The 19,031-nt window shown below is 35.3% G+C and overlaps 1 protein-coding gene across 1 annotated transcript in view; it reads left to right on the top strand.

Moving 5' to 3' along the window:
- LOC138321776 (cholecystokinin receptor type A-like) overlaps nt 1–19,031 on the top strand; it is a 47,520-nt gene that overhangs the window by 26,714 nt on the left and 1,775 nt on the right. The gene's annotated exons all lie outside the window — the stretch shown is intronic.

The raw sequence follows: 19,031 nt of genomic DNA, 5'->3' as shown, positions 1-19,031 counted from the left end.
TCCCATATCAACCTCTTTCCGTCCGTGATGGTCCCTTTTGAGACCAATAACGAGGTGTGAGCGGATTCGATAAGAACAAACACCCGCTGATTCCAAATCGGGTAGTGTTCAATGCGGTTTGTTTTGAAACAAGTCCTTACAGGACATAACTGCAAGAGCTTAAATATCGTGTACTCTTAATATAGAAATCCGGTTTTCGTTTGAGAAATCAATGAATAAGAACCACTTGGTGTATTTCCCAGCCTTAGCTATTATATGTGGATCTTAAGAGAGCGCTTATGGTGGTATAAACCACTTATCGTGTAATTTGTGCTTGTAGAAAATATTGGCCCCAAGGCTATTGTTTGATAAGGGCTGTCTATCAATTCACGCAGTAGATGTCACCATTTCCCAATATCTTTACGATATTGATGCCCATGTAGACAAACATAATGCTACCACAGATAACCACATCAGTTATATATTGCAGGGATGTATCAACAGGAAGCACAGACGTCAATGTCACCCACGTTGGTGTCTGTTTCCTTTTGTGTGACTTGTATTCGAGCTGTTCCTTTATCAATGGTATCACTAGACGTACTGTCTGTGAGTGTATAGAAGTTCAGCCTTCATCAGAACGACAAGGTGTATATGGCATGAAATAATCATCTGTCGCGTTACGGTTATATTGGTACAGGAGCAGTATCAGATCAAACACATATCATAAATAAATCAATGCCACTTTGTCATTTTCAGGCGAACAACGCTTCATAACACATAATGACCAATAAATAAGGTTAAAAATATCACAAATAAACCAAACGGATGAAGACACACTAATTTTTCATAGTTTACGTTAAAATAATTAGAACACTCCTCTTTCATATATTGAGTCTCTTACGTCTTTTCAACAGCCAAACATTTAGTGTCCTACAAAGATTTAGAAGGTTCTATTTTATTTGTTTATTTGATCATTTAGCGTCATATTACTATAGTCTTGTAGGGACGGTCTCCCATGTATCCGGTGTTTAGCGTGTATGTAGTATGCAGTGCGCATTTTGGGACCCAGAGTTCATTTTAAGTATTCGATGTTTGCTATTTTCTTTTTGTTAAATAGTCTTAATTACACATCTTTATCAAGGGATACGTCCAGTGACATTGTATTTTGAAGTGTCGGAATATACATATGTGCATGTTCATTGTTGAGAGTTAATTGTTGAATGCTTGGATGATTATCTTAAAGATGCTCCACCGCCGACAAATGGTCTTTTTTCACTATCAAAAATAAGAGCAGGCGATTTTGTATTTTTCTTCAGTAACAAAAGTTACTTACTTGACACCATTACCACCATGGAAAAGTTTAAGCTTTTAATTTTTTCTTCAAGTTAAAAATATGAAAAGTAATTTAATTACATCCCGAAAAAATTCCTTGGCACTATATCCTATATGGAATGAAGTACTGATTGCGATTATACCTAAGGCAAAATAAATCATTTTGTATTGTTTTTTTGTGTTAATTAGACATATATATACACGATTAAACACCAATTATTGTTCATATAATGAATATCATTTATGCGCTGCCAGCGGTGGAGCATCTTTAACATCCTCCAGTAAATGTGGCATGCTGTATGTGTGTAGTGCGGGATGCGTGTTTTGGGAGACTGCGGTATATTAGTGTTGTGTCTCTTTGTAACAGTGGAACTCTTGTAATTGTTATTGTTCTTATTCACTGAAGCATGGTGCCAGATACACGAAACAACCATATCACACCCGGTCAAATTATACTTATAACGGATGGAACCAGCCATCTCACTCCTTTTACAGCTGGGCACTAAGCAGGAACAGACACTACAACTTTTATAGACTTTGGTGTGTAAATAGCCCAGAGCTTACCTCACAGGAGCGACTGCTCAACTTAAGACAAAAAAATGAGGCGATTGCAAGGGAGACGTTATTAGGCTAATTAGAGAGAAGAGAGCATTTAAGTTTAGTTAATCCATCTTCATTAGGATTAATGCTTGATACATCGTTAAGACGTCATAGATGACGCCATTGAGAGTGACGGACGGCTGTTTCATACTTGTATTGTTGGTAAGAAATGTAGAATCCAGCTGCGCAGATTTGCTATAAGTGTACATTGAAAAATGTATGACCAGTTGTTAAGGCTGCTGTGTGGTCTGTCAACCGGAAATAAACTTAATTAGTTAACAGGCCATAAAATTCCATTAGAATTAACTGACTTGACCGGCTGTTGTGACTTTTCATTGTCAATGATGATAATTATGATACGCTGTTCACAAAACAATATATAAATTCAGTGAAGTAGTAATTGCTAAGAGAGATAATGTGTTTATTTGTTTTGTTATTAACGTCTTATTTACAATCAGGGTCATGTAAGGGCGACCTTCCATGTATGCGGTATGCAGTGTGTATGAAGTGCGAGTCTGTGTTTCGGAAGACTGGTATACTCGTCTTATGTCTTCTTGTATTGTGGAACTTTTGTCCTTTTTATAGTTCTATATCACTGAAGCATGCCGCCGAAGACACCAAGCAACACATCCCACCCGGTCAAATTATATTGATAAAGGGCGAACCAGTCGTTACACTCCCAGAATGCTGAGAGAAGATGTTGCTACTAGCTTAATAATCCAATATATGTATCTTAAAAAGTTCTGTCAAAACAGATTTTCTCATTTCTCTAACAGGTTTACGTAAGTATGCAAAACGATGCGTTTTTCAAACTGAATTACTGGTTTTTAGACTTTGTACCAATAATACAAGATATCTGTATAAAAAATGCGTTAAACAATAAATTCCAATTGTCAGAAGTTTGTTAGCAGCATCTGTTCTGTATGTTACATATTTTACAGTTATTTTACTGACGTAAACTGATCAATTACAATTCATTTCACCACCCATCACACATGTCCTTGAAGCATAGCATAAGTGGGAAAAGCCAAATATCATAAGGAACCAAACGCTTTATTTGACATTTCTCACATTTATCATAATTGGTCGCATACTATGAACTAAGAATACAGGAGATAGGTGGTTAGTTATGTAACAGGAGAGGAGAAAATGTAGTGGCCAGACCGGGATTCGGATCCGGAACCCTCCTAACACTTGCCGAGTGCTCTACCGACTGAGCTACCTGGTCACCGATGATCGACCCAGTCCAATCCCACTACAGTTAATTATTGATGCAATGTCCAATTAATTATATAATGGCTAGGGTTATTTTGCCGCTCATGTATTGATGGTGTTGCGTGTGTGGATGGATGGCGGTATATTGTAGAAGGCTATGGATTAAAATAAAAGAACCAGACGTCCCAGGAGAGCAATTGTTGTACGTTTCATCGACAACAAAAAGTGAGTCAAATCCGGGTCAGGTAACAATATCAAACAAGAATTAAATTAAGTAAGAAACAACAACTACGTCTTTTCAGCCGGTCATTGATACATGGTTTTGTTCATAAAGGAACATGATTTTGTTTGTAAATTCTTCATTTTAACTAGGTTAATGGTATGTGTTAGATATGATTATTTAAAGTGTCACCCTCATGATATATGTTTATTTCGACATTTTGTTTTTCATTTTATTTTGTTTAACTTGATGCTGGTAAATGTTTTATAAAAACTTTGGAGAACAAACTCCCCTTTAATTACTCCTTCTGTGTATTGCCATTGTTATCAAATTTATCGTTCTATGTCAATTGTCAGATGACCCTCGTCTCTGTAGACAGTATATTACAGCTTTAGGTGGACGATTATTTCACGATCAACTCTTGATATATTTAATCCGATCAACTTATCTGAGAACTATTGGCCTCCTGATAGAGATTATACCTGCAGAATGTCCGCAGTTATCTTTCATGACCAGTTCAATAAGTCTAAGTACGTCAAATTTATTGCTTTACGTCGTTGGAAACATTGACCAGACGTCTGTTTACTGCCTTTATAAGATAGTGTAGATCTGGCAAACATTGATACCTTGATAATACGGATATCTGGACGTTTGCGGCAATTGCTCTACGGAGTTTCTGTTTTGTTTTGCAGCCATTTCAATATATTTGTTTTGCATCACTTATGAACAGCACAAGATGAAAAATAACACACACAAATTTTATTCATAGATGAATAAATATTCAGCAGTAAAAATATTCGTGTGCTTTTACCTTAGCTGTTCTCACATTTTAGACGTTGTCCTTGTTATTCTCACATTTTAGACGTTGTCCTTGTTATGCTTTCTGTGATATGTGCATTTGGTTAGTGGATACACTACGATAATGATTATCTGAACTGATGCATACATGAACATTTTACTGGTTATGTATTCCGATACCATCCCACAGATTCACATTACAAATCAGCATGCCTAGCGGAATTACGAAAATTAACGACAAGGTCAGATTAAATAAATTTTGTGGGTTATCTCTGTTACTGTAACAGATCGGTAAGATTCTCGTTACTTTCAGGATTTCATACTTTTAGAAATGTCTGTAAATCTGAGTGTTGCATTGATGCAAATGTGATATGTAGTGTAAAATACTTTCATTATTTTGACTCACTATACACTTTTGAAACGACTGATTGTCATCATTATATAATAGATGACCACAGTATATTGGTAACGAATTCAAACTGAATGTTATTTCGATAACTTTTCATTGACCCTAATGGCTACTCAACATGATTGAATTGAAGGTAGCTGTTTTTCTATGACAAAACTATTATATAATTTCATTTAATTAATAATTGCGTGTAAAGAGTTATAATTGTATCTGCTGCCCCTATTGCATGAGCATGTAATGCGACAACATTTGGAATATTTTTTCTACTGTTCCTATTTGACTACAGACAAACAAAACTCAGTAAATGTTTCTTCTCCTGATTAGCGTTCAGCATGAAGGGAGTGGGACGAGTAGTTTGTCGTTATAATTTGATTTGATGGAGATGTGCTTTATTCGCTCTCTTCGTCGGCAAGCTTCAGTGAAACTGCACTATAAAACGGACAAGAGTTCCACAATACTTACTTTAAGCCTCCTAAAACAGACAGGTATCCACACACAACAATTGAGGCCATATTTAAATCATTCTGGCTACCAAAAGGATGTTAATCTATACTAAACAGAATAGACATAAATCCTTCATCGATTGCCTTTCTATGAGTTTAAAAAGGCCGTATTTTGTTATAGATTTGCATTTATCTTTTAGTGAAAGATGCTTTAAGACAGTTAGTTGTTTTAAGCACACACGTATTGTTATTGCTTAAGCATGTAGTATGTCCCCTTTGTAACTGTTGAAATGACACGATCAGAGATAAAACAAAAGCCTAGTTGTTAAACCGAACGGTTAAACAATATTCGAATAATTGTAAGGAGTATGGGCAATGCAAGAAAAACAGCATAGAATACAACTATTGATACCTATTTTCGTTACAGAGCTTCCCATGCGGATATTGAATAAGATCCAAATGTTTACTATGAACCTCAGACCTTTCCAGTCGTTGTCAGCATTGGCGTCAGTTATCTTTTAAAACACTTTCTTGAATCAATTTAATTAGTTAGGGAATTAGCGGTATTGGAGCAATATTAAGGTAGTTCTATCAGGTGTCATTATGTATAAACACATAAAGGCGGATTTAATTTATCAGTCGAAAGTGATGTGTGAAGTTTTCACAGGTTTCAGGAATTTTCTGGTTAAAAAAGGAACCAAAAGGTTTCTATTTCTTTTTTATGAGATCTCTATGCAAATGTCTATGCATTTCAACATCTGCAAACATTCAACAAAGTTCGGTATACGTTAAGAACATACTTGTCTGTTAAAAATATGTAAATAGAATGTTAATTACTGTACGCATATGTTTCCAACGCCTTGTTTGCAACTTTAAAGAAATATTTCTTGCAAAAAATTAGACATTTTAGAATTACATAGGAATCATCCTTTCAAATATACCTACATAAGATTATCATTAGTAACCCCTTAAGAATTCCGTGATATGAAAACATCTATGGTACAAATGCACTTTTCGCACAATTTTACAAGATTTCTGGAGAAAGGAATGACCAAAAGGTCGATAGACTAAAGAGGAACCTTTCTTGTAGAGAGACAACCTATCAATTAACTTAACATGTCATCAGTAGCAGATACTGAAAAACATAATATTACATATATGTAGGTAACTTTTGCGCCTTGTCTTACTAATTGCATTGGTATGGATTCTATTCATAGTTAAAATAATATTTGTTTCCTAGTAAAAATGTGTTTGGACCACCAATCAAGCATCATTTTAAGCTTTTAACATTAGACGTATGTTGAATTCTTTATTCAATGACTTCAGTTAAACCGATTTCTTTCGTTCCAATAGTACTAGAGTTTGATACAATCGTTCGCTCATTTTCCGCTCATTAACACCATACGGTGATACAATAGTATAACTCATTACTCTCCTTGTTTATGCTCTTGTGAATAACTGAGGCAAATTTTCTCAAAATATGTGGAGGCAATTAACGTGATTAGCCCCACTGTTTACAAACATTAACTTACGTACGTATCTCCCAACGTTCTATTAGAGTAACGTGTTCTGTAGATAAGGACTTCTAATCGCGTGGAGGGCACGCGCTCACGTGGTTATTTAACCGAATTTTGATAACATATAAATGGACTATCTTTCGCGTGTTGGTGGCTTCGTCCAGTTTTATGTGTGCCTATGTAGGATGATAAATTGCCATAATCATAAGATTGCTGTGAATCCTTGAGATGACTTCTCTCCTTTTTTTAATTATCTGTTAGAATGATAAATATAATGTATTCACATCCTTTTAACTAGATATTTCATTTTATACAAAATATTAAGTGTCTGGATCGGTCACTATGGTATTTCGCCACTGGGTTCTATCAAGGAAGGTCAATAATGGATACGAATATTTCGTTTATGTTATCTTCTTATTTTGTATATGTTATCTTCTTCGCTTTATTGTATTGCCATGATGATTTTGCAACAGTACTAAGTTTTACTTTTATCTCCATTACGTTTCATATAATATTATTAGAATATAATATATTCATAACGAAATTATAAATAAATAACAATACTCACGAGCAGTTGCCTGAGATTTACACCAAAACTATAAACTACTGATTCAGAAGTATTTGTAAAGGTCAATGAATCTTAAAACTCGCCCAGATGACCGTGAGGTATCCCTGGATTGTGTGTATGTTTAATTAATTAACGTCCTCCTAACAGCCAGGGACAAGTAGCGCGTGTTAAGTGTGAGATGCGTGGTTTGGGAGACTGCGGTATGTTCGTGTTAAGTCTTCTTTTATAGTGAAACTCTTGCCCTTTTTATAGTGCTATATCACTGAAGCATACTGTCAAAGACATCAAACAACACACCCCAGTAGTTAATATTTGATTGACAGTTAATTCAAATCATACTTCGATTACGTTAAATTAAGACTATTATCGGTCACGCCACTTATGTCAAACTGGTAGAATGAGAAGATAAAGAAGTTACAAACAGGATAAACACCATAAAGGTCTTTTCATTTAAGATGCTCCACCGCCGACAGAGTATAAACAGAACAATAACTTATGTTTACTCGTGTATGTTTGTCTCATTAACACATATACATATAAAATAATTTATTTTTATTTTTGTTGCATGCGCAATCAGTACGTCTTTCCATATAGGGCATAGTGCCATAGATTTTTACAGGACGCAATTAATTATTTCTAAATATTTTTTTTATCTTTGGAGGATTAAAATAAGAAGCTCAAATTTTTCAATGGTGGTAATGGTATAAAGTAAGGAACTGTGGTATTTGAAATAAAACACTAATTAAGCACCTTAATGTATAAAGTGACCCTGGCATGCAGTTTCAAATGCCACATCCGCCTTAATCGCAATGTTACCGTTGTGTTAAATACCGCTTTAGTGAAGTAATATATGGACAATGTCAATTTTACTGTCAGTAAGGTCAAATAGTGCTTTCATATATTAGACTGTTTTTGTATTAATTATCAGGATCACCGTATTTGCTAAGCAATTTAGATAACCTCTTACTGGCATAAATAGATGTTCTATCCAGCCGTAATAGGCCTTTTGTGTTTATAAGCCGTTTTTAAGTCAGTATCTAAATAAGTTTCAGTTGACTTTATAAATTAATTATTTGATTTGAGAGAATTTATTTTTATCAGTCTGACATTTAACGCCTTGCCTAATTCGAGTCGTATAGAGCATGCCAGCCCAGTTTTTAATCTTTGATTCATTTTATTTCGAAATTCTATTGCGTCGTTCAGCTATTTTACGTAGCAGACCATGATCAAATAGCGGTATATGTTTGCTTCTTTCGCACTTGGTCACAAGGTTTAAATGACTGCCATTCACCAAACCTTCTCTCCATACCCCCAATTTCTGTGCTAAAATGCACATACTCATTTTTTTTTTTTATTTTACTTTGAGCATCTGGCAGGGACAATCGAAACACAGATAAAAGAAACCAATACATGTGTATAAGTACAGTATACTCTTATCTTGTTTCAGAATCCCATATATTCATTTCGTTTTTCAAACTGTTGAAAAATGGAAAACAGCTATACACCAATGAATTATCGCAAAGATGAAAACAAGCTTTTTATCTGAGAAACTTAGTCTTCCTTTCGAAATACTGCTTTCCAGATATAGACAGTATTTAATCAGAGACAGTTATCGAAAATAACTAGAAAGTTTTGATGTTGTCTTACTTTAGGTCATTAATCAATCTGCACATTTGTGTTTAACTCTGAGCTTTTGGGGTAGAAAGGAAATAGATAACTACGGATCTAAACTTGATGGCGACATTAGCGAGATACCACTGAAGACATCTAAGGGGATACGCGCTGAAGTCGATACGATACTCGACGATATGTCATTTATTCGGTTTTAGCGTTCTTCTAACTATATAATCAAGGGGTATCCGAACCCATACAGTTATTTAAGTCTTATATGGGCCATATACATTGTTTATACACACAGTGTTACTGATGCGTGATGTGACTATTGACATTTCTTATCAATTCGAGCTTTTTCTCATTTAATGGTATATAGATATAAGAGAGATACAATCGATCCATTTGATACACACGATATGGGGTGCATTTGACATTAGTAATCAAGATGACTTAGCGATGTGCGATCTCTCTGTATATCAGTTCCGCGTCGAGGGAATGCTTGGAATTATTCAAACGGTTACGCAGTACACAATATATAGAAATCTTTATTTTTTACACGCTTGATCAATTTGACTTTCATGTTTGTCATGCTTTTTATTGCAAAAAGAATATTCTGTGTGTATAGCTCGGTATTGTGTCTTACGTGAAATCAGAATATTTTAACGTAATACCGTGTGACGCCAGAAAGCAATCCATCCGCATGTTTCGGCGGCATTATGACGCATGTAGTCTTTTACATTTATGTGAAATAAGGAAATGGATCTGTTCGAAATCGTCTGCAGCGAAATCGTTTTTTAAGGAAATGTTTATTCCTTAAATACGCATTCACATTTACTTTATGTATCTTATATACGAGCAATTCTCTTCTGTTAGCTGAACTTAGAAGTAAGGGAAACACACATCAATTGGTAATCGGGTTGCATCATCAAAAGATGAAAATTTTAGTTTTTATACGGCATGCATTGTCTAATGATGTTTGGTAAAAATACGGATTTCAGACGGGATTTATAGCTCTTATACGATTCTCTCCTATACCCATGATTTAATACTGGTCTATCCGATGCAAAACACTCGTATGGTCCGAGGCTGTATTTTTACACTGACAGAGGCAAACAGTAGGATTTACATGTGAAATATCGGACGATTTTCTTGTATGGATAATTGATTTTAGTCGCAGTTTAAAACTTATTATTGTAGAATCTCAAAATGGCTATATCTCAATTGTAAACATCAAAGTACGAGAAGAAAAAAAAGTGTTCCTTTGTATGTATATAATTATGAACGGTAGCGATATTCTACCCTTGAGATTACAGAATGTAATAAAAAGCCTCGGCAAATTTATGTTTTACCATATTTTGTGACCCTAGGAAAAACCCCTATCCTTCAAACCCACATATGAACAAGTCGTATAATATTACCAATACACAAATATGTTTTATATCTTTGATTCATGTACAATACAGTCGAGACGATGTCACTTTTTACTTTATATGGAAACTGGAGTCTTGTTCACTCTGCAAGATTTGTTTGATGAATTTCCATCCTATTAATAGTCAGGGTTATTCAAGGACGGCCTCCCATGTATACAATGTGTAATGTGCGGTGAGTGTTTTGGGAGGCATGGTCTATCAGATTATTTCATTGTATCAATGCCTACGGCCCTTGGCCCGATATTGGTTGTAATCATTCGTTCCTGTCACCATTACGAAATCATCCCCGCTGCCACTACTAAAGCATTTAATGACAAATTTCTGGTACAGGATAATGTATCCTCTACACCAGACTCAAAATTCTGTACATACTTTATGAATGCAGTTATTGATTGTAATATCACTTCAGGTTGTCAATTAGCCTTAAAATCATAAAATAGATCGATATTTTTCCAATGTCTATCCAGTTCATTTTTAAAACAATTTAATTTCTTACCACACACAACACTCTCTGGTAAGTTGTTCCATGTCCGCTAATACTTTTAAATCCTATCATATTCTGTTGAAATTAATCAAACTATAATTGTATTGCTTTAAAACAATATAACTTTACATGACATAAAGAATTCTTTATCATAATCTGAAACATCTGAATCATATCTTTTTACTTTTCGGCAATTTCTATAAGTGAAATCCAATAAAAAACGTCTTTGCGTTAATTAGTATGTTCTACAGGACTTTTAAATGTCCAAGACACAGATTGCAAGAACAACATCTTTAGGTGTTTTGAAAGCTGAATATTATAGTATTTAGAGCGATTGATAAGGACACTAATTCCAATATATAGTCCTTAGTCGATTCGTTTCTTCCTAGTTTGGTTAGTTTAACGTCCTATTAAAAACCAGTCAAATCTAAACATAAACTAGCCTAAGCGTTGATATGATATCTGAAAATTGATGACCTACAAACAGAAATTTCACAAGATATGACCTTCTGTAAATAAATCTATATATATATATATATATATATATCCCTCTACTCTATCTATGTCGGCCCGGTCTGGCGCCAAGCGTTACCTATCAATCTTGCCTTGAAATACTACCGCCTGTTTAGACAGACACATTACCATATGTTGACAAACCAGCCACAGTTGGTTTCGTTTAGTTTTAAAACACCAACTATTATAAGAACTCTTATAATGTTAAATGAAAGCAATGCTTAATTCTTGCGCTTTGAAACCGCAGACTTCTTACATTCTTCACACTATTTCATCAGTTAAAAGGAACTGATTTACATTTGTAAGCTTCTTAATGTTGTCTATTGTTAATCAAACACTGGATTGGTTTATATAGTATCTTTTGATCTGTTTCCTTTTCTCTAATAAATACGGCCTATCTCTGTTCCATATCTGATTGAAAGCTAGGGGATGTTGCACGTCAATGCGGATGGTACCATTTAACAAGTTAGGTGTCATGAACTTTACAGATACGGGGTCGTAATGTAAATAGAATTATCACGCGATTAGATTATCCCCTGTACTTTTAATGTAATATATATCCTTAACTTTCTTCCTATAGGTACGTTTGCAAGAGGTGCTCGCAATTAATGTCTGTTGATTCTACAAGTGCCGTGTTACAAGACTTTGATTAATTTTGTATTTTAGGGAACGTTAAAGTTTTAAGGGAGTTTAAGTGTTTCCGGATATTACAAAACAACATTTTTTCAAATCCCATAATACGTAGAATGGAATTTACTTTTATTTTATCTGATTTACACTACCCGCCCGATAATTAGTTTTCGAGAGGAAATTAAATTGAAGGTCCCAGAGGAAATCGTGAACATGTAAAATTCAGTAATCTACTTATTGGATGTACCTTCAGTTTTAATTACATAATGCGGAGTTTAAGGACAGACCAAGGAGTTGAGTCTTTCTTCTGAGGAAAGGTTTAATTACTTGTTTTTGACACTTTCACTCTGTTGAAGTCCGGAAACGCGACACAACATATTTACACACCACATTGTTAAACATTTAGAGCTAAACAGTCAGTACTTTGGTGTAATTGAGCTATTTTCTCGCTCTAAACCGCGAAATTGCACAACCCACCTACCATGAAATGTTTGAGAACAGCGAAACAGTTGATACCTTGGGGTGATCAGATTAATGTGTTGCATTGTGAATGTCTGTATGTTTTAGGCTGAGGTATATCCGTGTTGTGCAATGACGTAAGAAAATGTATATATGCCAATGGGATTTTCGATTTACATTTGCGCTGCAACACCATAATCTGTGGACTATTTGTTTGGTTATGAGGGAACAGTGCTACTAAACATAGTATTATTTCTATAATCCGATAAATAGCCACGTCAAGCTTAAACGACGGTATTTTTTAGAAATTATCTTAATTTACATGGGGTCAATCATCCCGTCATCACTTAAATAGTTTTCAACTAAAGTTAAAATTACAGCTACCAATATAATTACTAGCTTAAGACTTTTTTTTCTTTTTTTCTGAACATTCACGACTAATTCAATCGAAAGTTATCTTTAACAAGGTGTTTGACCGTGCATTACCGACAATATATCGGCTTCATGTAATTTCCTCACCACCTTCATAACAGTAGAATCGGTCTATGTATTGTTCTATCATGCTACACTAAAATTTATATATTTCAAAAGTATCTGATATGGTTTATTGTATTTACGACCTATTAACAGACATGGTTATTTAAGGATGGCCTCCCGTGTATGCGGTGTGTGTGAAGTGCGAGTTGCGTGTTTTGGGAGACTGCGGTATGTTCGTGTTGAGTCTACTTGTATAGTAGAACTCTTGCTCTTTTTATAGAGCTATTTCACTAAAACATGCCGCCGAAGACAACAAGCAACAAGCTCTACCCTGTCATATTATACTGGAAACAGGCAAACCAGTCTTAATTATGACCGCTAAGCCAAACCATTCTGGTCCATGTCCGTGTTATCACCGTATAACACCGGATATAAGACTGCAGACGAATCTAATTTCCTGTGTTATTTCCAAACATAACTAAGTTATATACCATGTTTGTTCCTATAAGATTCCTATAAAATGCTTAGTCAACACTTAACAAAATCATATCGCTCTAATTCATTTAAATATCTTTTGTGGTGTAAGGTCCGTGTACTCGTGTCACTATTATACATTATAAATACTGATACCTACAATCAGCGTACGGCAAAGATAACGATGGACACGTATTACCCGTTCCCCTAACCCTATCGGGACATTTTGATTTCATTTTTATTCATTTTTGAAATCAGAGAGGGAATCAAGTCAAATGGAATAACAACAATTTCGAAGACTTGCCCAAAATAATATGTGGGGAGATTAATTAGTCATATTTTGAGGCAATGACCGATATTTTTATCAACACGTCAATGTTTCAGTTTTCTGCGATATTTTTCTAGCACATGAATAAATTCAAAGAGTTATCAATACAACTATTTCTGTACAAATTAATCGAAAGGCTATTTGAAAAAGGATAAAAAAAATTTCTGTAATAAGTTAAGTACGGAAACAGCCTTGTATTGAATATAAAAGAATTATATCTTCGGTTCGGTTCTTTAATTAACGTTCTATTAACAGCTATGGTCATGTAAGGACGGCCTCCCATGTATGCGGTGTGTTGCGTGTATATTGTGCGAGGTGCGTGTTATGGGAGACTGCGGTATATTCATGTTGTGTCTTCTTGTATAGTGGAACTATTGCCCTTTTATATAGTGCTATATCACTGAAGCATGCCACCGAAGACACCAAGCAACACACCCCCACCCCGTCACATTATACTGACAACGGGCGAACCAGTCGTCCCACTCCCCGTTTGCTGAGCGCTAGGCAGGAGCAAAAACTACCACTTTTATAGACTTTGGTGTGTCTCGGCCAGGGGACAGAACCCAAAGCCTTCCTCACAGGGGCGAACGCTCAACTCAAGGCCAAAAGTGAGGCGGTGCCAAGGGAGGCATTAGGAAAGATAAAGTCGGTTAGGAAGAAGAGAAAAGATAAGATCCTAAATTTGGTCGCCTTTTACGATCATGCAATAGGGGCAGCAAGTACAATTCTAACGCCCTACCTGCAGGGCCATATCAAAGTTAACTCTGACATCTAGCAGTACAATATTGTAAATTCATCATTTTGGGAAAACCGTTTTTTCGCCATTGTAATTAATTCACAGAGTAACTAAAAAAGACCTGGTCACCCCTGGTAATTACCGGGCACAAACTGCAAGTGATGTACTTTGTCTTGAGAAGTCTCACCATGTCTCTCAACACCAGTTTCAAATCGATACAAGCTAACTCGTTCTCTCTTTGCTTACAAGTGATCCAGTGATCAGCAGAAATGATTACATATTACCACACTTCTTTACCGCAACGTGCCCATAGTTGTTTACATTATTTCAGTAAACCTCTGGTGCCTTTCTCCAGTTTCACAAACGAGGGGTTACCCGGAGCAGTTTACGTGTTTCTAAGATAAAGATATCGGGTGCCATCTGACGGATATAGATAAGAAAGGGAGATAATCGATAACCTATTCAAGCTTGTATGACAGAAATAAACAATACTTTTCACAGAGAGAAAATGACATTGTTGATCACTGTTATCGCTTGAATATTTTTCGGTGTGGGAGGCTGTGTATAGATTAAAACTATCCTGCTTGGTGGGCAAGTTTATTGACGGTGCTGTGGAGAGCTCTCCATGGCGGCCAAGTTGGTATTGACAGAAGATGACCTAGTTACATTGGAGACCATATGGTTCACAACATCTAAGTTCGATTATTCAACGACAGGTGATACAAATAGTGTTTAGATACCTATAGGCTTGACCGATGAGCCAGAAGTTGTACATTGATCATTGTAAGGACTTGTTTATCATATATCATGAACCTAAACAGTACCCTAGTAATGATTTGTACTCGTATATTAGCCAATGTCTGTTTACCTTTACATGAAAATACACATGACTTAGTTAAAAATTTAGAAAAAAATATTCATGTCTATACCACGAACTTTCCTGGAACTACTGCGGTTCGGGCATACTAATAATCCTACAATATATGCGGCCTTTTCTCATTTCATGACAACCAGAATAAAACAGCTAAACATTCACGTTTCTGGGTTTAAAGTAAAAAAAGGTAAAGTAAGGTAAAGTACTTCCAGTATAAGAAATGTGGGGTTTTCACCGTTATCGCACATTTTCATCCTGGAGAGTACTGTTAGTTTACGACACTCCTTTCTGTAGTTACATAATTGGTGTAGAATCATTCCCTGGGGTGACGATCACACTGTTATAGTATAATGGATATCTCTGTGGAGTTGATACTTCTTTCAGTAACACAAAACGTCTGGTCCGGTCACAGTGACATCATTGAACAATGCCATTAGTTTACTCAAGATACAATTGAAGATGTCATATTGCCAAGCCAAATTGTAAAACATTGTAAAACATACAGCTTCATGCATTTTGCGTTCGGGATTTTTAATCAAAGAATAAAAGAATTGGGCAGGATCTGCAAACTAAATCAAGCCGTTGAGTAATCAGAATTCGAAACAACTCAACCGAGTTACACAGTATTTGAAGTCGTTACTGCTAAATACTAAAAGTAACCAAACAACGAATTTCAGATGACTTATTTGTGTATCAGGAACCGGTAGGTCGATTTCTGCCCAATCTGAGTAACCATCGATAACCAGAAAAAACAAGTCCCATATTCTTGACCTCTTTATCTCTCTTGTTAACGAATGTTTCATTCAGATACAGGCCCCGTATTTTTTTTCTTCCATAGCTTTTTTCACGTTTGATTAATTTGATAAATTCAATATTTGTTTTCATAAAATAAAGCTGAAATATTGAGCATGTTACTGTTAGTTTGTCATTCTTAAAGATGCTCCACCGCTAACAATAAATTGGTATTTTTTCACTATCAAAAACAGGAGCAGACGATTTAGTATTTTTCTTCAGTTACAAAAGTTACTTACTGTACACCATTACACCATTGAAAAGTTTAAGCTTCTAATTTCACTTCAAGTTAAAAATATGAAACATAATTAATTGCATCCCGAAAAAATTCCATGGCACTATATCCTAAATGGAATGAAGTAATGATTGCACATGCACCAAAGGTGAAATAACTTATTTTATGTTATTTTTTGTGTTAATTAGGCATATATATACACGATTAAACACCAATTATCGTTCAAAAGATGAATATTATTTATGCTCTGTCGGCGGTTGAGCATCTTTAATATTCAGATGGAATGTCCCCCTCAATCTATGCCAAGGGTAAGTATTTACTATTCGATATCTGTCGTCCTTTTATATCAGTATCCTCTTAGCGAAACACTGAGAAGTGATACGGTTGGAGTCGCGCAGTGAGAGAGCCGATTGATCATTCCGTCTTTGCATATTACAGAGTTAGCTCCCTTGCGGGTAGGTATCGATTGTTACGTCATTATTGTGTGAGCGAAATTCACGTCGTTTTCTCCGAAAGGTATGACGTTACGCTCGCACACACATGACGTCACAATCAATACCTACCCGCAAGTGCAGATAACTCTGTAATATGCAAATTCGGAATATTTTAAGTGAAGATATTTCCCTTTTACGACATTCCCTAAACTGTTGCTATGTCTCTATATTTTCCGAACTATTATAAGGATTACCTTTCAAATTATTCAATTATTGTGATGTTTTCGCTTCCTTTCTGTCATGTTCACTAAGTATTCATCTCTTTTACGTCATTTTCTCACATTATTTGCTGAATTTCCGTTTAGTCGATTTTTAGATATTAATATTGGGAAGAAATTCAAAATAGAAATCCAATTGAAGATTTGTTTCTTGACGACAAATGTTATGAATCACATACATACATTCGCACTATAGCTACATCTAGAGCAGAAGCAAGTGATGAATCATAATATCTGGTTTTGTGCCATATTGATGAGTAAAACGTGGACATTTCATAATTAATAATTCGAAACAAAATGTAGAACCGTAAAATAATCCTGTCTGTCCTTCAATTAATATAATTTATAGACTTGTTTTGTAATTCGACCTGGTGTGTCATTAAACTGACACAGTACGATGCCATCTATTTGTAAGATTACACACACAAGGCACAAGTTGCTGACAGCCTCTGATTCAATCAAAATCCCAGTATTCATTATTTTGTACTGGTCTCCAGTTCGTCTAATATCATTAAAAGGACCGACCAAGTTAATATATGACAGTGCATTAAGTGTGCCCATGATCACATTTCTAGTCCTGATTTACCTCACTTTAGGGTAATACTTCCCTTCGGTCAGGGTGCTGTAAAATAAACCAGGTCAATTCCTCCCCGAGGGATATCAAACTGAAGGGTTAGCCCTGATAGGAAACGACTCCTCGTGTTCAATACCCTGCCCCATGGGCTCACGTGACGTTATCCATGTTTCGCACCAATGAATATATTTTAGGTAAAAAACCTGTAATCATATAAAACGGGCAGATGAATTGCTTTAAACCTGAAATTACACATGGCACAATAATATTCCCGTCACCAAGAGAAATCTTTAGAACCGCGTGAATTTCCTCGACAGTTATAAAAACTTTGTGTTTATTTGATGAAACAACAGTTACAGCAACGTGTCTCTCAAATACTTCCGAATGCTTACAGTTCAGTGCGATGTGGCTCAAACGGCGGCTCTCTCTGATACCTTGTGACATGTAGTACCGCTTACATGTGCTCCTTAATGACAAAAATGATTGAGGACGGTCATACAGATTGACCTAATTAAACCATGCCGCTGTTTCCAACTAACCTGATTTTAGAAACAACAAAAAAATAAAACAGCCCTAGTATTAATGTTAGTGGGATACTTGTATTGAAAAAAAGGAATATTCCCTGCAGTAAAGGATGCAGTTTACGTTAATTCAACGTATTTTATATCCTTGTAATTATGAAAAAAGTGTTACTTTTCCCTCCATAACTTGTGCAATCGACCAAACCATTAAAATAAGACATAACTTGACATTACAATTTATAATTACATTTGTATCGTTCGTTCAATCAAAAATATTTCTACTTTTGGAAAAATAGTGTCTTTATAATTACCGTAAACAACCAATTGAACTACGTTTTGATTGCCGTCAAAGATCACATTCATTTGTGGCAGTCATTTATCGCGATTTATCGTTTATTATGATTTCAAATGAGTGTAAAACCTAATGAAGCGGGAAATAGCTTTTTAATGATCCATTATTTTTGTTTTATTTAAAAATACTTATAAGTGAACAAAAACTATGTTGTAATATTCCTGCGCAAATGGCTTCTTTGTTGTTGCCATGTCGATAACGATATACATTGTTTTTACATATGTACTATAACATACAAATTATGACAAAAACTAATGCATTTCACTTGTAGGTGTTTCAATTTCAAATTTTTTCAAAAGTTTTGTTAGTTTGAGACTATATTTAGAACTTGGCTTCTAGATTTACCAAGATGCGGAATGAGTTGGATCACAAGAGCCGCCTGATGTATTAGCCATCAGAAACATTTACGTTTTCGAATTACAATGTACTAATAATGAACAACATGGTCATGGTTGTGTCTGTGTCTTTTGTGTCAGCATATTATAAACTGTGTGAATTTCAACTGCTAGCTAGCCTATAAAGCTAGTAAATAGATAGGGTAGTTGGTGTCTTTTCTCTCAAGTAAACAGTACTACATCGGGATACCCTGGTTGTATATTATATGTACACAAACCAAACATGTGAGTTCTGTATATTCCCAGCAATTCGGAAATAGATACAGGGTGGGGAAAATGTGTACGCGATACGCCTTCATTAAACTTATAACAGTCATCTAAAAGGACATTCTCTTTTTATTATGTACAAT

Source organism: Argopecten irradians, chromosome 1, assembly GCF_041381155.1.
Source record: "Argopecten irradians isolate NY chromosome 1, Ai_NY, whole genome shotgun sequence".
In the NCBI taxonomy this organism is placed as follows: Eukaryota; Metazoa; Mollusca; class Bivalvia; order Pectinida; family Pectinidae; genus Argopecten; species Argopecten irradians.
The sequence above is the reverse complement of the archived record's forward strand: the minus strand, read 5'-3'. Positions and strand labels throughout refer to the sequence as shown.